This window comes from Macaca fascicularis, chromosome 15 (assembly GCF_037993035.2).
Source record: "Macaca fascicularis isolate 582-1 chromosome 15, T2T-MFA8v1.1".
NCBI lineage: Eukaryota > Metazoa > Chordata > Mammalia > Primates > Cercopithecidae > Macaca > Macaca fascicularis.
The window spans coordinates 67,747,418-67,772,055 of NC_088389.1; the positions used below are offsets into that span (position 1 = coordinate 67,747,418).

Below are 24,638 nucleotides of genomic sequence, written 5' to 3' on the forward strand. Positions count from 1 at the left end.
ATTTCTCTTCAGCTGTATGCTTGCAAAAGTAAACAAATTACTTTTAAAATATAATGATGGAACAGGCATAGGAAAGACAATCATATCACAAAAGAGAGAAATAGGAAAGAAGAAAGGGCTGTTCCCAAAGAAGTCCAAAATGGAAGAGGAAAAACAATAGTACGCATTTAAAGCTGGAGAATAATTTCCTTTGACTCCATACTCCATGTTCCATGCACACTGGGGTGGCGGTTGGACCACTAAGACTTCAGGCAACCCTGCCCCTATGGTTTCACTGGGCTCAGTCTATCCAGCAGCTCTCAAGGGTTGGAGTTTTATGCCTGCAGCTCTTCCAGGCTTGAGTTGCATGCTGGTGATCTTGCAGTTTGGGGGTGCCAGGGGATCCCCCACTTCCATGGCTCTACTAGGTATTCCCTATTGAAGACTCTGAAGTGGTAACTGTTACAAATAAAGTTTTGGTGCTGCAAAAGAAATAGCACTCGAATATAAAATTTTCTTTTTAATTCTCAGCAAGGCAAGTTACTTCTACAGAAGGGTGCACCCTTACAGATGGAACAATGGTGAGCACACACTTGGACAAGGGAGGAGAAGGGGTTCTTATCCCTGACACATGTGGCCCCTGCTGCTGTGTCATTCCCCTATTGGCTAGGGTTAGACTGCACAGGCTAAACTAATTGCAATTGGCTAATTTAAAGAGAGTGACGGGGTGAGTGGTTCAGCGGGAAAAATGGTTATGTCAGAGCAGGTAATCGGAATGAGTGAGGCTGGAGCAGGTAATCAGAATGAGTCAGGGTGGAGCAGGTAATTGGAATGAGTCAAGGTAGAGCAGGTGATTGAAATGAGTCAGGGTGCAGCAGGTAATTGAAAAAGTTGCTTTATGAGGAAGTTAAATTTAAAAATAGAAGGCAAAGAATTGAACATACTGACATATTGATTCTTTGAAAATAAATTTAGAACTCATATCTAACATCTTGTTCTTATGATCCTGCAGGGCATGACTTTAGTGAGGCTTCTCTATGATGGCTTCAGCCCTGAGACAAGTCTCACCTGAGCCCCGAGGCTTCAACAACATTCTTTGAAATCTAGATGGAGACAACCATTAGTCCACAGTTCTTGCTGTATACTTGCAGAATTAGCACCGCTATGACACTCCTAAGGTTTACAGATTGTACCTTCTAGACCAGTAGTCCAAGCCACACCTTCTGGAGCAGTGGTCTGAGACCTCTAGACCACAACTTGAGTGACCAAGGAGTACTGCACCAGAATTCTAGGAGCAGAGTCCTAAGGCAGTGCAGGGCAGCAGATGCTAAGTTCCTATGGACACCTCTCTGGAAACCTTGCCCTCAATATTCTAGATTTACTGAAATGACTTCAGGGTTATTGTTTCTTTGTTTTAATGAATAAAACCAGGGTATCTTTTATCCACTTTAATCTCCTTAGTAGTCGATTGGCCACAACCTTACTATTCTCTCCTGATCACGACTTTTTATTCTTTACATGACCAGGCTGAGAGTTTTCCAAGGGTTTTGATTCTATTTCCCTTTTAATTACAAATTCTGTCTTCAAATCATGTATCTCTTTTCTCATTTTACTGTAAGCTGCCAAAAGAAGTTATGTGGAACCTTGAATACTTTGCTTCTTAGATATTTCTTCTGCCAGATATCCTAATGTATCATTCTTACATTCTGGCTTTCACAAAGCCCTAAGACATGGATACAATTCTGCCAAGTTCTCTGCAACTGTGTAACTAGCATGGTCTTTATTTCACTTTCCAGTATCTTTTTCTTTATTTCCATCTAAGACATCATTGGAATGACATTTATTGTTTATATTTCTACCAACATTCTGATCACAACTACTCAAATAATCCCTAAGAAATTTCTGACTTTCTTTACATTCCCTTTCTTCTTCTGTGCCCTTAATGCTCCATGCATTACAATCTGAGCTTTTTCTAGCCTCCTCCTCCAAATTCTTCCAGCCTCTACTCAGTACCAGTTCTAAAGCTGCTTCCACATTTTCAGGTATTTGTTGTAGCGATGACCAAACTTCTTGGTACCATTTTTCTGTTTTGGTCCATTTTTTGCTTTGATAACAGAATACTGCAAGCTGGATAATTTCTAATGAAAATAAAATTATTTGGCTTATAATTTTGGAGGCTGTGAAGTCCAAAATTGAGAAACTGTGTCTTGTGAGGGCCTTCTTGCTGTATTATCCCATAATGGAAGGTAGAACGATAAGAGAACACATGTGAGAAAAAGCAAGAGGAGGCCAACCTTGCTTTTATAAAAAGCTACTCATTCTCAGAATAATAAACCCATTCCCATGATAATGACATTAATTTATTCAAAGGGCAGACCCCCAATTACCCAGGCACCTCTTTATAGATCCTGCCTCTCAACACCTACTGCATTGGAAATTAGGTTTCCAACACATGCTGTTTGGGGAATACCTTCAAACCATAGCCTCTATAATAATATGTTGAGTTGTTATACTGAGCAAATACCAATTCTAAGCAAAATAAAATTTTTAAATTTTCTGTGGTGTTTTATTCTTCTATATCCGTCTCAATATATAATGCTACTGCTCTGAAGTAAATAACAACAAAAAAACTTAGTGTGCTTTGGGGGAAGGAAGTGAGAATGGTAGCACATATAGACAGAAATGTGACAAAAAATGAAAAATAAAACAAATGTTTGGAGCTTGTCAATATTTACTTTGTAAAACTCATTTTTTGAATTATATTCAATGCAATGTATTAAACAACTTAATAGTAAAATAAGAAAAATCATTTGTAGAATATATTTTGATTTTTAGGATGCATAGGAATTTCTTGAGGAGAGAAGTGACATATTGATGTTACATACATAAGAAACATAGAGATGAAAATCACGATGGGTATCAATGGTCTGAAACAGCTTACAGAAAAACCTGTGAAAGAAACCTTTCTTATCTCCATTGTCCCATGTGATTTTTATTTCGTTCACCAAAAGACATATGAACAGTTTCTATTTCTTTCTATTGTTCAATGGTGTGAAATGACAAGGCAACAATTTATTCACATAGCTTTTCTTGTAAGACTCAAATTCACTATCTTGATCACAACACAAAGATATTCTAATCAAAGCATAACTCAGGATTTAGCCTGCTGATAAAGCCAGTTAGATCCATGTTCTCTTTTTTACTTTCTAGTCAAGTGTTTTTTTATCCAAATATTTGCTAAATAGAATGGTATTCACAAATGTTGGTGAACCTCTAATGAGCCGTGGGGTCAAATGAGTTAACAGGCCTCTCTCTTCTCCAATCAAACATTGCGTATATACTGATGACTCTCAATTCTATGTTCTAGTCCATTTGAACTTTCTGAGTTTTTCACAGCATTAGATTCATTGATCCTTCCATCTCTGAAATGCTCCCCTCCTCTGCTTTCTCTTATTCCATTTTCTCCTGATTTTCTTCCTGCTTCTCTGCCTGTCCTATATAAATATTTTCTATGTGTGCTTCTCTTCCAAGATTTCAAAGCTCTATTCATTGCATGTATTTTTTTCTTTTTTCCTCACTCATCCAACTTTCTGGGTGTTTTCATCCATAACCTACACTGTTGTTGTAAGTCGCTGGTATGTCTTTTATTTATTTGCTTCATTATTTCATTTTGTATACCAGATACTATGAGCCATGCATTATGCTAAGCACTGAGATGCAAGGGTGAACAAAGGCAACAGAATTCCCTGCCTATATATGGAGGTTAAATTTTAGTGGGGAAGACAGACAATAAAATAGTAAGCAAAAGGTGGAGAAAGTATTGTGAAGAGAAATAAAACATTCAGGTAATTGAGTCTGGCAAAGAGTGCATCCTCTTTTTTTAATAAGGTGCTGGGAAAGACAGGAATGATAAAGCAACATTTCAGAAGTGAAATGAAGGATGTGAATGAATGACCTTAGTGTTACTTGGGGGAATAACATTCCAAACAGAAGAATACGTGTAAGATCCCTAGTGGAGAACATGGATTGAATGTTTAAGAACATCAGCCAGCACTATATGTGGTCACGACAGGGCGCATATTTGAGAGAATAGAGATCATTTGCGGGGTCTGATAGCCTATGTTAAAACTCTGGATTTTATTTATAAGTGATATTGGGGGGTCTACTGACAAGTTTTAAACAGAAGTATGCCATGATCTGATTTTGTAATAAAAAAGAATTCCCTGGTGGTTCTATGGAGCTTAGAGTATAGGTTGGAAAGTGTCAAAGAGGCTGACCAAATTAAAAACTATTGCAGTAATGAAAACAAAGGATAATGGTGCTTTGGCTAAGATGCTAGCAGTAGAGATGGTAAGGATATTGTCAATTCCAGATATATTTCAAAGGGGTAGCTTCTTCGAACCCCTAGCATATATTTTGATAGGCATAGTTAATGTTTCTGCCTGAAACTTAAGGTTTGAGAATTACATCTCAATCTTGCCATGCTTAAAACCAAGGACATCAACCTTGTCTTATTGTGTTTAGGATGCCATATCAAAATATCTTAGACTGGATATTTTACAGACAACAGAGTTTATTGATCAGAATTCTGAAATCTGAGATGTCCAAGATCATGGTACTAACAGATTTGATCTGGTAAGTGCCTGGTCCTCTTGAACGGCACCTCATCTCAGATGTGTCCTCACCCTGCAGAAGGGGAAGGCAGCTCTCTGGGGCCTTTTTAAAAATAAGGGCATTAATCCCATTCATGAAAGGAGAGCTCTCCTTACTTAATAATCTTTCAAAGGCCACACCTTCTTAATATCATCACCTTGGTTACTAGGTTTCAATGTATAAATTTTGGCAAGACACACACTCAAACTATAGCAAACCCTTATAAACCTCATCCCCTACACCCAATGTCATTGCCTAATTGCATAATAAAAGCTATCTAATGGCTATAAACCTTCACCTTCCCATATGCCATAGGTGACTAAAAATAATTCCCCTTTGCAAAATGGTTGGATAATTTAATTTTAAAAAATTGTCTACGTCCCTTTTCTGTCTTATCTCTTTCTACTGCTGCTCATCTCCACACCTTCACCTGCACACTGTACTGTAACTCTTTAGATTAGAGAAACTGTTTATGAATTTCTACCATTACTACAATCATTTTAGAAATTTGTTTAAATGCAGATCCCCAGCTACACTCCTTGCTGTCTAAAAAAAAAAAAAAAAAAAAAGGAAAAGAAAACAAACAGAAAGATTCTGTTTTGCTGTATAAGCCTGGGGTAAATAAGTGACATTCACATTTTTTCAGATTTCCAGGTGTTTCTAATTCTGAAGACCACTTGGGTTTTTAATGGACTGACACAGACTTCTGATGGAACCTGGCTATTATACAATACCTTACCTCTGATTTTTCTGCCTGCATATTCTTCAGTATGCCTGTCAACCTGGAAACCTTCTATATTTTCTGCCAAATCATGATGAAATATCACTTTATTTGAAAATATCTTTTGTGAAGCCCTCAATCACTTTATTACTCTCTTCTCCATAGTGATACTTCAGCTTGAAATTTTTCTTTTGCTATATTTATCCCACTGTAATGTATTTTTTTAACTTACATATATCTCCTCAGGTAACTGCAAAAGCATTGAAGAATAGAATACTATCTGCCTTCTTATTGCTGCTACTTGGCATAGTACATATTAGATTACCCATAAATCTCTGTTAAGCTTTCTTACAAGTTGAATTCCTTCATTGGTTTTAGAATACAGGCATCTTTAAAATAATTATAAGGAAGAAAAAAAAGGAAGGAAGTAAGGCAAGATGGAAGGAAGGAAGGGAGGGAGTGTGGAGGCAGACAAAGAGGGAGGGAAGGAGGGAAGGAGGGAGGAAGGGAGGAAGGGAGGGAGGAAGAGAGGGAGGAAGGGAGGGAGGGAGGAAGGAAGGAAGGAAGGAAGGAAGGAAGGAAGGAAGGAAGGAAGGAAGGAAGGAAGGAAAGGGAGAGAGGAAGGGAGGGAGGGAGCAAGAAGGGAAGAAACGACTTAAGACAGAAATAGTGTTTACCTTCTAAGCTTTTACCTATAAGTAATCCTATACTATGTTCTTATGTTTATGATTTAAAGTATATGACCATACATTTTCCTATGGTACGACCAAAGAAAGAAGTAGTTCACTGTCATATTTCAGCAATGGTGAAATATCATAATTATTTTTGCCTGTATTATTATTGGCTTGATGTTTTTCATTTTACATGCAGAAAAACATATTCACACTGTTTTCTATTTGACCCTAGGTGTAATTTTTCAGATGTCCAACTTATATATGCCTTGGGTACACTAATTGATATTCAATGAGAGAGGTGAATAAGTGGAAAAACCATGCATACTATGAGATTTTGATGAGTTTGTTGTTTCTTTTTTAAGTGGTAAATTTGTGGGGAAACCTATACAGATGGAACACTATGACAACACATTAAAGAAGTGGACCCTGGGTCTACAGATTTCAACTGTGTGTCTCTGTTGACTTGAAACTGTCAGAGTTCGAGGGCAGTTAAAAGCTTTGAACTATTGAAGTGAAAATTTTCCAAAGTTTATAAATCTTTCAAGGAGGAAGATATAGGACAGATTAGTCACTATAGACTAGTATACAATGTGAATGTTGATAAGAAATGAGTACTAAACAGCTAGCATTCTTCCTGGAGGTGGGCCCTAAAGTCATAGAAAAATCATTTAAACGTACTGAATTTTTCAACATCATGGCATACTAAGCTGACAAGCCTCATTCCTCACAACTAAAAACACCTAAAAATGTCAAATACTATAAAAAATTCTGAGAATTGTTTTATGACTGTGAAGAGGAATTCATATTCTTTTTTGGGGGGCAACCTTACTACTAACAAGTCACTGCCATGCTATCTCTCAAAGAAAAATAGAGTATTTGATCTAATGATAATTAGTCATCTATTCACTACTAATATATAAGCTAAAGAGAGTTAAAAGCAGAATTCTGATACGTAACTTGGGGAAGAAGGTAAGTGTTCCTCATCCAAAGATGAACAGAGAGCCATACTTATGATGATGCTTGTGGGTAAGTAGACTATAAGGTCAATAAGAAGCAAATTCACTGCGAGGCTACTTTGCCATGATTCATTATTTGCTTGACGGGTGAAAGCCTACCTTACCTTAACTCTCTCTTTATAAACAACACTCATATAATAGGGAACCCAATTGTAGTCAAAATCATTGGGTAAGAATATCTCATACTTATTCTATCATATCTAGCTTGAGGTAGAGTATTTTATTCTTGTGGGCATATTATCTATTGATAAATTAGGACAGCATAGAATGTCTCTACCATCTATCTTCTATACTCAGTACAGTACATACATACCATTTCTTTTTTACAAGCCTATTATTGATTCAGTAATTGATCCATAAAGATGAGTTGGGAACGACTGACAAACTATTTTTTATCACAGTAAATTCCTCTGGTTTCTATTCCACCAACTACACAATATTATTTTTCTAATGCATTTACATTACAATTAATGTACATTACAATTAAATCTTAACTAATTTTAAAGGGAAAAATAAACACGTCTGAATATAAAATGATTAAAATTTAACTTAATAAGACAAACTAAGAAAGAGAAAAGGTCATTTTGAGTTTTATTTAAAATTTTTCTTCTTCAATGATACTGGGGTCACAGATGAAAGTTCAAAAGCATGCAACTACAATACATTTTTTAAAGTGAAAAAATTGTTACGTATATGAAATCTGAACAAATCTTTACTCAGAAAAATATTTAAACTTTAAATATTTTGATTACAATAGACAACTGAAAATGAACGAAAAGATGGCATAACATTTAAAATGTTTAAACATTAAATGATTAAAATTTAAAAGCAGCAAAAACATAATCTGAAAGTGGTATTAATAAAATGAACAAAAGCAAGAAATAATGGTGTAAATGGCTCACAATAATTGCAATTGTAAAATAAAACCTAAGCCATATTGTGGAGATCAATGAAATAATTTCAAGTGTGAGGTGATGTACACAGATTTGTTGTAATCTAAATGGAAAAATACTGGGTGATATCCTAGTTTAAACGGTGTTATCTATCTAATGTCCACTGAAGACTCTTTAATGTTTCCTAGGTTTGCACCTATTGTTTCAATTGCAGTTGCTGTCTCAATTGGTTAGGTTAAGTCTAAACTGTCAGCACACTCTATGGAGGCTTGGGGAAGAGACAAGCTGATCTTAATATAGAATATCCTTACCAAAGCTTTAAGCTTCTGTGAACATATTACCTTCTAGGTCTATAGTTAATTTGACCTATCACTCCCAGAACAATATGTTTTTCTGTAGTTCTATAGTTACTTCTGCTGATGCTTACTGATGATCATGATAATTATATACTAATTAGGTTAATTAAATTATATAATATGACTAACATAGCTAAATAAGTGTTATAAAATTAAACAAAATGATATAATTAAAGTATTATACTTAATTAAATAATTATGCAATAGTAGTCTTTATCATTATTGTGTGTTTTATTTTTAAATTGTTTTTAAATTGCTATTCTAAAAGCTAAATAATTACTTTGTGCCAGACTAAAGAAACTCCATTATGCTGAGAAGGTTGCAATTTGCAAAATATGTTTAATTATCCACATCCTAGAAGTTTGAGAATTGTTTACTATTTAGATAGGAAATAGCTAAATTTATTGTCATCTACTCAAAAAGGTGTAAGATGGACCAATCGATAATATAAACAATTCTAAAGGAGAGGCATAATTACTTACAAAACATTTAAAAGCGTCTGAGAATCCTCAACTGGCATTCAAATATTGTAGACAGGAAAAAGGAAAGCATGTTTTTTTCTTCAATAAAATATATTATTTGTAGAGCTTGTAGTTAGAAATATTGTGCTCCTGTCATTTGAGTTCCTGGACACCCCTCAAAATATTGAAATTAAATCTTTGTATATTGTTTAATAATTCAGTTTATGATCATAAAAATGATTTTTCTCTCAATCAATATTGTTAACGAAAGTACTTGTATTTAGCATTTTAAGTAATATTACGTCTTGGTAAGACAAAACAGATAATTTCTGAATGATACTTTTTTATATCAGGAGGATGGATAGATTATGACATAAATAAGCATCAGGTTTTAAAAATAATTTTATCATTACTTTCATGATATATTTTTATCTTATCACCATTAAGATGTTTATACGATATAATGTGCTTATTTAAATCAAGACATCTATTATTATAATTTATGATACCATCAAATATCATGTATATTTTGAAGCTTGGAACTGACATTAGACTTTCTGTGTGTTTTTTTTTTCTTTTTTCAGAGAAAAGAGAGGTCAGATTTCAAAACCTAGATCTATAGTCGAACTCAGGACCTTGGATAGATGTATCTAGAATGGCTTCTCTTCTCAAACAGGGCTTCTAGGAGATCAGACCGCTAAGAAGACAAGGTCCTAGATACAGGTAGATTGAGTGCCACGAAAGTTACTAGAATATGGATTTTAGCAGTAGGAACAATAGTTATTCAACAAGATTGAGGACCCTAATAGACACGATGTCATACGAACTAAACAAAAATATTCATTCTGAAGAGTTATAAAGGACAGAAGGGAAAAAGTTTCAGAACAATATATCACAACTCCTTCATTCCTTTTTTTTTTTTTCCTGAGGTGAATATTAACCTTAGAAATGTAGACACACTGAATCTACACTTAAGATTAAGTGGATTCTACTATGTGGAAAAAAAATAGTGCTGGGACTATAGGGTCAGGCAAAGTCCAGTGAATGCATCCCTATTTAGTAAAAACTAGAAATATAAATATTCAGCTTTGTATTATTTTGAGGAAAAAGTTATTAAAATCTCTGTATCTAAGATATTAGATTGAGCCGTTACTGCTAATATGTATTAATATAGTCATCAATGATTATCAGGCCATGTCTTACATGCCTTTACTTGTAATCAAAATTCTCCATTTTTTTCTATTAACAGAATGGATTTCTAGTACTACTTAAATGTCATTCTCTTAAATAAGGTGAGTTTATTTAGCATGCTTCACACAGTTTTTGCTGATGTTTTCTTGTCAAGTAAAATAGTATGTAAAGATAGAAATTAGAACCTGCTCTGGGTGACCTAATATTTTTCCCTGAGATGACTAATGTATATGCATGGAAATTAATGTTTAATGGTCCTGAAGTACTGCAAATAAAGTATTAGTTGATTGTACCTTCTGGAATCAATTTCTTACAAGTGTTCAACAATATTAAGAAAGGTTAGCTATTACTATTTAAAACTGGGTTGATATTCCTATTCAGTGTACAAATCATTAGATCATTTTCTTAAAATATGCTTGTAAAATCAGGCAGAAGCTTAGAAACTAAGTGGATCTGTTCTATGCTATTCCAGCCTCGAACAAGGAGGCTACCTTACTGGGTATCTCTTTTCAGTAAACATATGCTTTTCTACTGATGAGTAATTGATAGGCAGGACTGCTTGTTTCAAGAGGGCAGTTATATCTTACCTGCCTAGAATCTATTACATTTATTGGGGAAAAAAAGTCAAAAAACCAACAGAAAACTCAGAATTATTACTAGCAAGTGGAAAAAAGTACTATCAGTTGGCCAGACTATTAATGGATATCTAAATGTATGTTGCAGATGGAATTATATTGTAAGTCAAACAAAACTGTTTGAATGTCAACTAGAGATGGTTGTGAAATATGTGAATGGAACACAGTACCATGCTAGTACCACAGGTTCAGAGCAGCAGAGGCTTGTAGCAAGATTATGACATGGAACAGTGTATGGAACACAAATCGAAGGACTATAATTGCGAAGTTGAGTAGTGACAGGCCGTATTGGCCACAAAGGTGAAAATACATATTATCTTATTCCTTAAATAAAAGTTTGTCAATTACGTAGATGATTCAACTGATTTAATACATTTTCCTGGCATCCAAGAATCTTGCGGAATTTATTAATCAACACTCTTATTTTTTTCTAGAGTACTTTGGGCTTTCTATGTACACAATTATGTCATTAAGGAATAATGACAGCTTTATTTTGGAGGTTCCAATTTTGTACTTTTATTTCTTTTTCTGTTATACAATTTAGTTACTCTAGTTGAATAGAAATGTTGATAGAAAACATTAGAGTCTTCTTTTTGAATTCTGAAGAAGATAATTAAGTATTTGATCCCTAAATATGAAGTTATATCCAGGGGCTTTTATCTTTTTAATGATATCTCTTATAGAGTATGATTTCCCTTCTATTACATTTTTTTTTTTTTTTGACATGGAGTTTCTCTCTTGTTGCCCATGCTGGAGAACAATGGTGCAATCTTGGCTCACTGCAACCTCATCCTCCAGGATTCAAGCGATTCTCGTGACTCAGCCTATTGAGTAGCTGGGATTACAGGCGCCTGCCACCATACCTGGCTAATTTTTTTGCATTTTTAGTAGAGATGAGGTTTCACCATGTTGGCCAAGCTGGTCTCAAACTCCTGACCTCAGGTGAACCACCTGCCTCGGCCTCCCAAGGTGCTGGGATTACAGGCGTGAGCCACCGTACCCGGCCCCTCTATTACTATTTAATAGAGAGTTTCAAATATATATCAATCAAAAGACATATTGATTAGTAAAACTACAGTGCTTTTAATTTATAGCCATTTATTTAAAAATACTAAGTATAATATATGCATACACACACGTATACATACACATACACACATAAGAATACATATGTAAGGGATATTTTGTGGAAGGATTTACAAGAAAACACAACAGTGTTTACATCTATTAAATAGGGTAGGGTATCTTAGTGTGAAACTCATTTCATTATTTTATCATTTTGTATGTATACATTATATACATTTTCTTTTTATTATACAATAAAATGCAAAGTTTAAAAAGCGCATGTCACAACATTTTATGTATCTCCTGATTATGAAAATAATTTTATTTGTATATAACTAATTACTATAGAGTCTTTATGATGTGCCAGGCACTCTTATGAATGCTTTATAGAATGTAACTCATGTTCATGTGAAAATATCAAAATGAAAGTATCCTCCAAATACTTAGAATGCCATCTTGTAGGAATTGAATTACAAGAAAATTATATTTTTATTTTATACTTTCAAACTATATTAAAATATTTACATTTAATTTAATTTAATTTTTGGAAGTACTAATTTGCCATTATACTTTATGCAAATAGACAATAGGCATTTTTATTTCATGCAGATATTTTATGATTTTTATTTTCTACGAAACAAGAATATGATTATTGCTTCACATTGGAGATATAGATATAGATAGATAGATAAATTCTTTTTTGAGACATGGTCTCACTCTGGTCGCTCAGGCTGGAGTGCAGTGGCACCATCTGGGGTCACAGCAACCTCTGCCTCCCAGGTTGAAGCGATTCTCCTGCCTCAGCCTCCCAAGTAGCTGGGACTACAGGCATGCAACACCACGCCTGGCTAATTTTTGTATTTTTAGTAAAGATGAGGTTTCACCATGTTGGCCAGGCTGGGCTCAAACTCCTGACCTCAAGTGATCCACCAAGATCGGGCTCCCAAAGTGCTGGGATTATAGGCATGAGCCACCATGCCCGGCCTGCACTGGGGATATATTTATAAATGTTGGTGTTGGAAGCCATCAGATCTAGATTTCGGTAAGACTCAATTTGATTATGCACATATACCTATAGTTTTTTAGGTCTAGTTAACATAGTTGTTTAGAATCTGTAAAAAAGACAGAAGTTTGGGATTGATTTTTTTTAATCAAGCAGTTTGCTGTGTTTTCTGATTACAAATTACCATCAACTATACTTCTCTGGCCCTGACAAAAACAGGAGTTTTTCTTGTTTTTCACAAATTGCTTTTTTACTTGGGGGTGATGGTGCCTATGAGTCATTTACATTGTGTATTCCAGTCATTGCCTCTTCATCCTATGAATAAGCAACTATCATATCCAAGTTGTACTAAAGAGTTTTATGAATGGATGTATCTCTCATGTTTATGAAAAATATATTAATCCTTTACAAGTAGATGTCAGTTGTGGATAGTTATTTTATAAATATGCTCTTCTTCAGGGTTCTCCTGAATCTCAGTGTGTGCCCTAGAAACTGAGGAGATATGTTGGCCAAAGGAAATATCCCAAATCATTACTATGAGTTCTGTGTCCCTTCATTTTTTCTGTATGTTTAAAAGTATTTATCTATGGAAATGCAAATATTGTTCCTCCACCTGCATATATCTGCTTTTCTTCACTCTAGTTTGCCTTTGGGTTATTACCATTGTGCTTTACTTGGTAATAACCCAACTCTTTGGAGAAAGTAACTTCTATTGCCATTGCTGAAAAACCCTTTCACTATCCTTTGTCATGTCTTACTGTTTCAGAACATATTTTGTTTGATCTTAATTATTGCTTGAGGCAAAACAGGTGGTTCCCTTCCCTGTTTTAAACCACAGCAGATCAAGGTTCTCTGATGATGGTAAACCTGAAGCCCTTATAAAGCCAAACTTGTTGTGTGCAAACTTTTCTCATTTTGCACCTGTCGTTTTTCATCAGGGTTCATCATAGCCACCTCATGCTGTGCAGCCACATGGCCACCAAAATGATGCTTACCATTACAAATAGGAGCACAGCTTGAGGTCTTACCAGCTTTTGTAGAAGGAGAATGTTTGAGGGAAAACGAAAATGAAAAAAAAAAATTGAATTTAACTCATTTAAAAATATTTCATATATCTTTATTCTTATGTTTACTATTTAAGGTCACACTCTATATACTGATTTTTAAATATATTTCAGAAAAAAGACTGGTGAGAAATAGATGGAAGAGTATGGGAAGAATTATTTGATGACCAATAGTGATTGCTATTAGGTAGTTTATTAACCTTTCCCATTGAAAAATAATAAAAGGAAAACAAATGGAAATAAAGAAAAAATGGCTCAGGTGACTCAATATAATAATATATAATATAGTATATAGATTATACACATGTGTGGATATATATGTACATACACACATATATACACATACACACAAATATATATAATTTATGCTTTTTGGCAATTAAAATATTTATCTCACTATTTTATGCAATGCTAATTACATAAAAATATTAAGTAATTTGCTCATCGATCTAAAGGAGAGGTTACTATTAATTTTACACATTTCTGTTTTTTCTGCATTTTTATGAAAAAACATCTTTACTATTATAGACAAATCTATATTTAAAACCAGTATTTAAAATATTATGAATTACGTAAACATACTTAAAACACAATAAAGTAGCACATTAAATGTATGCACACACACACGTAAAACTGGTATCATCTATACCAAACTCTAAAAAGGTATGGTTCCAGGTAGTTGGACCATGCATAGTTTATGTTCTTTATTCAGTTTTTCTGGATTTGCTACATTTTCTCCTATGGATATGTGTAATATAAAATAAGGAAACTAACTTTCTTCGAAAAAGACAAATTTAAACCCATACAAATCACTGTGACAAAAGGAATAATCTGAAGTTAATTCAAACTTCACTAAACCCAGCAACATAAGTATGAGGTAATTATTTTTGTAGGAAGGTAATTGACCTATGCATTTAATATGGTTTGGGGTAACTATGCAGATAAAGTTTTATTATTATCAAAAGTATAGCCAGAAAATATGGGAGACAAATTTCAAACAATTTAAAAGAAAAATATACAAGAGGTGAGAGCATGAGATGATTAAAAAAAAAAAAAAGTAATGCAAGTTTTCTGAAGTGAATTTGCTTTTAGTATTTTTAATGATATCAAAGAAGGGGAACAAAGTGCCCAAAATGCAAGTTCTGAGATGTCTATACAATGGTTAGGGGAAAATGATACAAAAAGGGATTTAAAATGAAGACATGTAAAATAAAAGAATATATTTTATGACATTTTCTTTCAGGCCAAGCGTTAAGTATATCATATACATTATTAAAAATGGTTTCAGAGACAAAGTAGCTTCATAAATTGTTGCTATAATATATGAGTTGTATCTATCTTGACTCTGCTAAATAATTATCAAAGTCAACATTCTGGATGTCCCAGAAAGGAGAAATCAAGACTTATAAGAACACTAAAATGTAATTATATCCTACAGATTTTCTAAATCTAGAACTTTCCATTTTTATATCTAAAGAGATCTACAAAACCAGCCTGTGATGATTTAAGTTCATTTTTTCAAGTGAATGCTAGTAATTTCAATTCATGCTTAATATTAGTAATTTATACCGCAAAACAGAAAAGATGTAGTTTGGAGACAGAAGAGAGCATCTGTGGTTACTTTGGTTATTAATTTTTTGATAAAGGTTAGCATGAGGGTGAAATACATGTGTATAAATATATGTATATCCACACATACATATATACACACACATACACGTATATATACATGTGTATATATGTATATATGTATATATACATATACATGTATATGTGTATATGCATATATACACACATCCACTATATATACACACATACATATATACGTGTGTATGTGTGTATATATGTTTATATATGCATATATAAATATGTATATATGTTTATATGTGCATATATGTATATATATGTTTATATATGCATATATAAATATAAATATGTGTATATATATTTATATATGTATATATGCATACACACACACTACATATATACATGCACACACACACATCCACTATATTTATTGGACTATATGTTCAGAAACTGCTATGATAATCATACCCGATGTTTCTTTGATTTGCTTAATTCTCTATACAAGTTGTACTCAGTAAATATTTGTTAAATTGAAATTTTTTCTCAAAAATACACTTATTTAAAAGATGAGTTTACAAACATCTGCATTTACCTTAACAAAGCAATGATTTTATGTACAAGGCCCAGTGACTGCAGAAATTAACAGTTTTAAGTATTAATCTTAAACAGTTTCTCATGGAATGGCTTATAGACTGAATTCTGTGTCACTATGAGCATTCAAAACCCTAAATGCAGTTAAAAATGAACTACCTGCTGTTGCAGTGAAATTGCCAGCAAATTAGCACTTAAGCAATTCAATTCTAGCAAAGCAGGTGTACAAGTATGCTGCCACCTCAGAACTCTTCCTCAGGTATTACCCATTGTGAATGGAAAATGGTAAAATGCCACAGGTAGAGAGAAGATGGTTTTATTCTTTTTTTACATTTAAATTTCATTTTCAAAGTACCCTTTTAGTGCCATTTAGTGCCAGAAGAATATTGACAATATATGTAACTTTCTCCAGTTTAACATATGCTATAACTTTTGTTCTGTAGAAAATTTCTGCTTTCTTCATGGATTTCCTTTTCTGATGATAGGAGTGAGTTTTAGTATACCCCAAAGATACAGTTAAAATTAATTTTATCTGTGACTTGAGTAGTTTTCAATCTTTCTATTTGAGTTAAATTACAGTAAATCATCATGCATATTAATTCCATTTGATATAATTTATTTAGTGTTCCTGAAATTGATGTTTGTTTTTATCAAGAATGTCCCACTATTATTATGCAGAAAGTTTTAAAAAGTGATAAAATAAATTTATTGAAGGTTATCTACATTTATAGTTGTTTACCCGATTTTAATTAATAAATATGGGATTGTCAAACACTTAAAAAACCTCTCTTTGCATTTTCATATTTTATAAAATGTTTAAATACAAATAGTTTACACTATGTTGATTATAAATATGTTTAAAATTAATATATATTTATGTTTTATACTTTTATTTACAATTGATATCTCAAGTCTTTCTATATGTAAGACAGATCCCACTGCTGTGAAACAAATGTTCGTAGATTCGGTCATTCAACATCATAATTAATTGTTCTGGCAATTCAATTTCAAAGTTGAAACTTAAAATTTTTATAGTGTAGCTGTAAAAACAGGTGATAGTAGGGGATAGATGACCAGAAACTTACCAAGAGAATATTTTATTGTGTAAAAAATCACTCAAGAAATCTCTATCTGAATTATTTTATCATAAGTACCAAAACAATCAGTTTTGAACTACATCACCCAGAAAATACATTTACATCTTTAGTCTCTCTTTTCATAGTTCTAACACTCTTTGCCTATAAATTTCAAAACTGTATTAAGTTATGTTTCCAAGGAGCTAAAGGTAAATACTTGTCCTTGAACAATTATTCCCCCTGATATTCCATTGAATTCCTTTTGCACTGAATTATTATCTGATATTAATATTGCTTCAAGTTTTTGTTATTAGTAATTGTCTAATTTGTCTACTTCTATTCCTGTATTTTCAGTTTTTGTGGTTTTTTTTGATTGTCTTATACATTTTTATCATTTATAACAATTTTTAAGCATTATTTAATCCAATTTGTGTTTTTAAAGAATTATATTTAACTTACATTTATTGTCTTTGCTATATGTAAAATGCATGTGTATGTATGAGGCTAACCTTATTTTTTTAATCACTATGCATTCTTGCTGTAATAATTTACTGACTGATTTGCATTTCCTGCATTTTGCTTGTTCTGTGTTTCTTCCAACACCTCATCTTCAAAGGTTTTCTTGTTAAACAAAATCTATTCTGTAGTGGCTTACATATTTAATACCTATTTATACCTGTTTTTGATAAATTTTTTTAAAGTAATTAATAAATGCATTTACCCAGTAAAGAAGACCACTTGTGATAAGAGCTTGACTTCTGCTTTAAACTCTTCAACTTGATAAAAAGTAATAAATATTTTAAAGCGTATTGATATTTTAAATTTATTAATCAAAATTATTTAGACTTCAGTTCCAATGTATTATGTTATATATTAACGCTATCATAACGTATATATTCTTCAGAAAATTACTTTTTATTTAAGATTATGTATTTAAAGCTTTTCCATGTTGATAAACTGATACAATAATACTGTTTTTTAAAATAACAGTATTATTATGGTCGTCAATTTGCTATTTGAGCAGGGCTTTGCAGGAACAGCTTGTCTTTGTTGTACTTAGCATTACTTAGGGTTACTCTGAAACTGGAGGTTAAATCACCACAGTTTGTTCGCTCACATACCTGGTAGTTGATGCTGGCCGTCAGCAGGGTCCTTAGCTAGACCTATGTGCCTAAATATGTCAACATGATTTCTTCATGTAGCCTCGGCCTCTTCATAACATGACGTCTGAGTTCTAAAAGGCAAGCGTCCTAAAAAAAAGCCAAGAGGAAGTTGCAGTGTCTTTCTAAGCTGGTCTAATATATTACTTAGTCTCACTTCTGCTACATTTTATTTATTTATTTATTCTCCCCCCTCGCATCCTGTGTTTATTTTATTGTTTCGCAGCAGGGTGCCCAACATAGAACATAATTGCAAGTACTCAGCTGTGCAAAAGAGGGGCTAGTGCTTAAGTACAAATGGGGAACATGATTCTTTTGTTTTAAATGAATAATTAAACATGACTTGGGTCCTACAAGCATCTGGACTCTAGGTCTGAGTACTGGAGTGCCTCGCCCGTGGGCCCACAAGGACACCCTGGTTCCCTTCCCCCAGTGATCAAGACATGGAATCCGGTACCGATGGCTGGATCATAATGTGCCCCTTTTCTTTTCTCTTTTCTTTTCTTATTTTTCTTATTTTTTTTTTCTTTTTCTTTTTCTTTTCTTTTTTTTTTTTTTTTAGATGGAGTCTCGCTCTGTCGCCCAGGCTGGAGTGCAGTGTCGCAATCTTGGCTCACTGCAAGGTCCGCCTCCCGGGTTCACGCCATTCTCCTGCCTCAGCCTCCCGAGTGAGTAGCTGGGACTACAGGCGCCCGCCACCACGCCCGGCCAATGCGCCCCTTTTCTAGAGCCTTCCCTGGCCATCTACAGGCAGGGTCCGGCTGGGAAAAAGATGACTGGAATTTCTCGAACGTCGATGGTTTGCACACTTGAGGATTCTACGTGGTTCTCTTGGTTCCCTTGGTGTGTGTGGAGGATGCCAAGGCCCTTAGCTTACCTTCTTCAGCTCGTCATACAGGACCAGCACGAAACCCGCCCCCACCCCCATGCCTCTGAGGACGTTGGACCACGCACCCTTGAAAAAGGCCTTGACCGCCTCGTCTCTGAAGATCTTCCTCCAACAGTCTGCGGTGCCCGTGTACATGACGTCAGCTCCTTTGCGCCCGGACTGCGTCATCATCTGCCGCCGCACTGTGTCGAAGGGGTAGGACACCACGCCAGCCATGGCAGTCACGGTCTGCGCGATCATCCAGCTCACCAGGATGTGCGTGTTCTTGAGGTCGGGGAGCATGCCCTTGGCCGTATCGTACACCCCAAGCAGGCGGCCTGGTAGATGATGATGCCCTGCACGGAGACGCTGAAGCCCTGGTACAGGCCCCGGATGCCGTCGGACTTGGGGATCTTCACCAGGCAGTCTCCCAGGCCTCGGAACTCGCTCTCCGTGCCCGACTTTTCCACGTCGGCTGCCAGGCGGATTCTGGTGAAATCCAGGGGATACACGACTGCCACGCTGCCAGAGGCCAGGTTGCCAGCAAAGTACCTCCAGAACTGCATGTGCTTGTCCACGCCCCCTAGGAAGATCTGCTTGTACTTATCCTTGAAGGCGAAATTGAGGACTTGCGTGGGGAAGGAGCGGATGACATTGGCCAGGTTGCCCCTCTAGAAGGACAGCACGCCCTGATCCTTGGGGATGCGGACGATGCAGTCCACCATGCCCTTGCACTGCTGCTCGGCGGCGACCGGCATGCTGGCGTGCTGCACCTGCAGCTGCAGCTGGACCCGCTTGATCGATGCCATGGCTGTCCTGGACACAGCGGCGGTGATGCCTCCGGCCAGGAAGTCCTTGGCGAAGGAGGTGGCTTGTTCCGTCATGGTGGCCGGGAGGGCAGCGGAGCGGGCGGACAGCCCGAGAGCGGGCGCGGAGAGTGAAGGGAGGGCATCGCTGGCTCAGTCCTGCCGCCACCAGAACCGAAAGCAGCTACATTCTATTTATTAATTATGATCTCCAAAGGTCCCCACCTCCTATAGAAGAGAGGCAAGATTCTGGAAGAGTAGGTTGGACTGAGATATTGCTATGACCATTATGAAAAATATAGCCTACCACAGTGTTCCTTGTCATCGAAACAGCTCTTATTCTGCTCACACGCTAAATATAACCATCTGTGTCCCAGGCCTCCACCCATAAAGTCTCATTCCATCAGAGATTCCATCTTAGGTATATGAGTTCCAGATGTGGATGAGTTTTCTTGGGTGTAGCACTTCAATTGCAGCTCCGCTGATTTTCTCTCAATCTGAAAACTCGTAAATTAATGAGGCAAGTCCTCTGTCCTCTATATTCAATATAAGATAGAGAGAAAGACGTAGGATAACTACAATAGATGCTTTTACTCCAAAAGGCGGCAATGGGAGGCATCCTAGCAATTCTGAAATCCACTGAGTCCTGTTTGCCAGTTCCCTGCTTGCCTAACCACACGCAGGCCTGATTATGTGGTCTAATGTTCCGTGACTCTTTGCTGTGCCCATTGGGCTTACATCTTTACATCACCAGTTATTCTTCCTTTTCAATTTAAAAAAAAAAAATCACGCTTGCAACCGAGTAGTTTTCTCAGCCTCCTTGCTGCCCATGGTAGTTCAAGGGTCTGCATACCTAACTTTTCATTTTTACTTTCTCCGTTTCAGTTCAAGCTGACATAATATGCTTAAAATCTCTGTGGGTTTTATCTAATTCCATTATAATGCAACCTATTAGATAAAAGCCACACCCCAAAACTTCATTAAAGTAAGCTCTTCTTTATACAGCACTTTAGAGGTGTTAGACCATTGTCAGATGGTCTTTATTATTCCTTATAAGAAATTCATGAGTTATTTGTATCATTGTCTATTTAAATGTAAACTGTACTGTTTCTCCGGATACTATCAATATTATTTATTTTGTTTCTGAAGTTGTACTATGATAGCACAGGGGATTGTTTTTTCTTTTGTTTTTTTGAGACAGGGTATCATTCTGTCTGTCACCCATGCTGGTGTGCAGTGGTGTGATCATAGCTCACTGTAGCCCGGACCTTCCTGGTTTCAGGTGATCCTTCCACCTCAGCCTCCCTAGTAGCTGGGACTATAGGCATGTGCCACCACGCGCAGCCAATTATTGTATTTTTGGTAGAGAAAGAGTTTTGCCTTGTTGTCCAGACTGGTCTCAAACTCTTAGACTCAAACAATCCACCAGCTTCAGTCTCCCAGTATGTTGGTACTACAGGCATGAGCAACCACGCTAGGCATAGGATATAGTTTTCTTTGTATGAATTATGCTCGATGCTCACTGAGCTTTTATAGCTTCAAGTTAATACATACTTGGCTGTTATTTTATCTTTTTTTTTCTAATCTTTTCCACCTTTTTTTTTTTCTTGCTAGGCTCACCTAGCATTTTCTGACTTAACCCACTGATATTGCCTTATAGGACTCTGTGTGTATGTTTTATTTGTTCATAGAATTTATTTTTAGTTCTTTTTCATGGTTTCCATATATCTGCTATTTCCCATCTGTTTGTTCATTTTATTAATGTTTCATCTAAGGATCTTGAATATATGTGTAATACCTTTAAAAATGTCCTTGTATGTTAGCTCCAACATCTGATCATAGTGATGACTTTTTTTTTTCTTTTTTTATAATTTTTTTTCACTTTTGTGGGTACACAGTAGATGTATATATTTATGGGGTACATACGATATTTTGTTACAGGAGTGCAATGCATAATAATCATATCATGGAAAATGGAGTATTTATTCCCTCAAGCATTTATCCTTTGCATTACAAGCAATCCAATTATACTCTTAATTATTTAAAAATGTACAAGTATATTATTGTTGACTATAGTCACCCTTTTATGCTATCAAACACTAGGCCTTATCTATTTTTTTTTTTTTTTCTGTGCCAATTAACAATTCCCACCTCCCCACCAACCCCCTACTATACTTCCTAGCCTCTGGTAACCATTTCTATTTTTACTCTCTATTTCTGTGGGTTTAAGTGTTTTGATTTTTAAATCCTACAAATAAATGAGAACATGTGATGTTTGTCTTTCTGTTCCTAGTTTATTTCACTTAACATAATGACCTCCAGTTTCATCCATGTTGTTGCAAATAACTGAATGTCATTCTTTTCTTATGGCTGAATAGCACTCCATTGTGTATAAGTACCACATTTTTCTTATCCATTCATCTGTTGATGGACACTTCAGTTGCTTCCAAATCTTGCCTATTGTGAACAGTGCCGCAACAAACATAGGAGTGCAGATATCTCTTCAATATGCTGATTTCTTTTCTTTGGTGTAAATACCCAACAATGGAATTGCTGGATTGTATGGTAGTTCTACTTTAGTTTTTTGAAGAGCCTTCAAACTGTTCTACATAGTGATTGTACTAACTTTCATTCACACCAACAGTGTATGAATGTTCTCTTTCCTCCACATTCTCTCCAGCATATGTTATTTCCTGTCTTTAGGAAATAAGCCATTTTAACTGGGATGAGATTGTATCTCATTGTAGTTTTGATTTGCATTTCTCAATGATGTTGAGCACCTTTTCACATGTCTGCCATTTGTATGTCTTCTTTTGAGAAATGTGTGTTCAAATTATTTGTCCATTTTAAAATCCATTTATTATATTTTTTTCTTGTAGAGTCATTGGAGCTCCTTATATATTCTAGCTATTAACCTTTTGTCAGATAGTTTTCAGATATTTTCTCCCACTCTGTGGGTTGTCTCTTCACTTAATGGATTGTTTCCTTTGCTTTGCAAAAGATTTTCAACTCCACATGATCCCATTTGTCCATTTGCTTTGGTTGTGCTTGTGGGGTATTTCTCAAGAAATCTTTCCCCAGACTGATGTTTTGAACAGTTTTTCCAATGTTTTCTGGTAGTGGTTTAATAGTTTAAGGTCTTATATTTAATTTTTTAATTTTTAATTCATTTTTATTTGAATCAATATTTTATTTGAAGAGATGGGGATCTGGTTTCATTCTTCTGCATATTGATATCCAGTTTTCCCAGCATCATTTATTGAAAAAACTATCTTTTCCCCAGTGCATTTTTGGTATCTTTGTTGAAAGGTAAGTTAAAAATGACTTCTCTGTGGGTATGTGGATTTGCTTCTAGGTTCTTTCTTCTGTTCCACTGGTCTATGTTTCTGTTTTTGTGCCAGGACTATACTGTTTTGGTTACTGTAGCTCTGTAGTGTAATTTGAAGTCAGGTAATATGATTCCCTCAGTTTTGTTCTATTTGCTTAGGATAGCTTTGGCTATTCTGGGTCTTTTGTGATTGCATATAAATTTTAGGACTTTTTTTTCTAGAATGTCATTGATATTTTGATAAGAATTGCATTGAATTTGTAGATTGCTTTGAGTAGTATGGACATTTTAACAATGTTGATTTTTCCTTCCATGAACATAGAATATCTTTCAAGTTACTGGGGGCTTTTTCAATTCCATTAATCAGTGTCTTATAGTTTTCATGCAGTACATCTTTCTCAGATTCATTTGTTATTTTTCAATGGAAAGGAACAGGGAGTCATTGTATTACAACAACATATGGGCTTTCAGTTTGGAATATACCAAGGTTGGAATTCCACTTCTGCTAATTGCAATGTGTATGTTCTTCAGCAAATTACTTAAACTTTCTGCACTTCCTTGATCTCATTTTCCCAGTGGTAGTAATAATTGACAATTTAGATATTTTGTATTAAGATTAAATGAAAAATAGATGTGAAAATACCTGGTAGAGTAACTATACAAAAGTGGCACTGGCTAATTTTAGTTTTCATCTTTAGATGAGACAAATCAAGTTATTTTATGTCAGATTATAATTTGCATAAGTAGATAATGGCAGATATGATTTATTTCCATTTTTTATTGGTCTTTATTTTCAATTGATGCAAAGTGTTTTATTTTTAAGATAGTATAGTAGTAGCAGCAAAATAAAAAATTACTGTGCAATCTTCATGTGTCTACTAAAAACATTGAATGTGGCTCTTAAATGTGTGTATTAAAGATGGAGTAAGTTTCTAGAGAGAATTGAAGCACATAAGGGACATATAATCATTAACCCTAAATTGTTTTTAAACTTGTTTAATATCTTTAAATGTTATGGAGAACAATCACTGGGGCACCAGAGCTGAAAAAAGAAGCAAGTAATACATTTTGCCTACAGTAATGTGCTAGAAATCAGTGGAAAACTAAATTATTGTTATGGAATAATTGTCATTAGCTCATATACTTTATGGTAGTATGCACTTTCTCTAATCGTGTCTAAACTCATTTAATAAAACCATGAGCACATCATCTCTGGGAAAGCTGAGGGGGGAAATATATGTGTGTGTATATACATATATATATATATATATAAATTTTTAATGTTTTTTAAAGGAATTTTGCTCTTGTTGCCCAATTTGGAGTGCAATGGCATGATCTCGGTTCACTGCAACCTCTGACTCCTGGGTTCAAGCAATTCTCCTGCCTCAGCTTCCTGAGTAACTGGGATTACAGGCATGTGCCAGCACGCAAGGCTAAGTTTGTATTTTTAGTGGAGTCAGGGTTTGTCCATGTTGGTCAGGCTGATCTCGAACTCCCAACCTCAAGTGATC

The 24,638-nt window shown here is 35.0% G+C and overlaps 1 pseudogene; it reads right to left on the reverse strand.

The window, feature by feature from the left end:
• Window positions 1-18,417: 18,417 nt before the first annotated feature.
• Window positions 18,418-24,353, reverse strand: LOC135967460 (ADP/ATP translocase 3-like; annotated as a pseudogene).
• Between the last annotated feature and the right edge of the window lie 285 nt (window positions 24,354-24,638).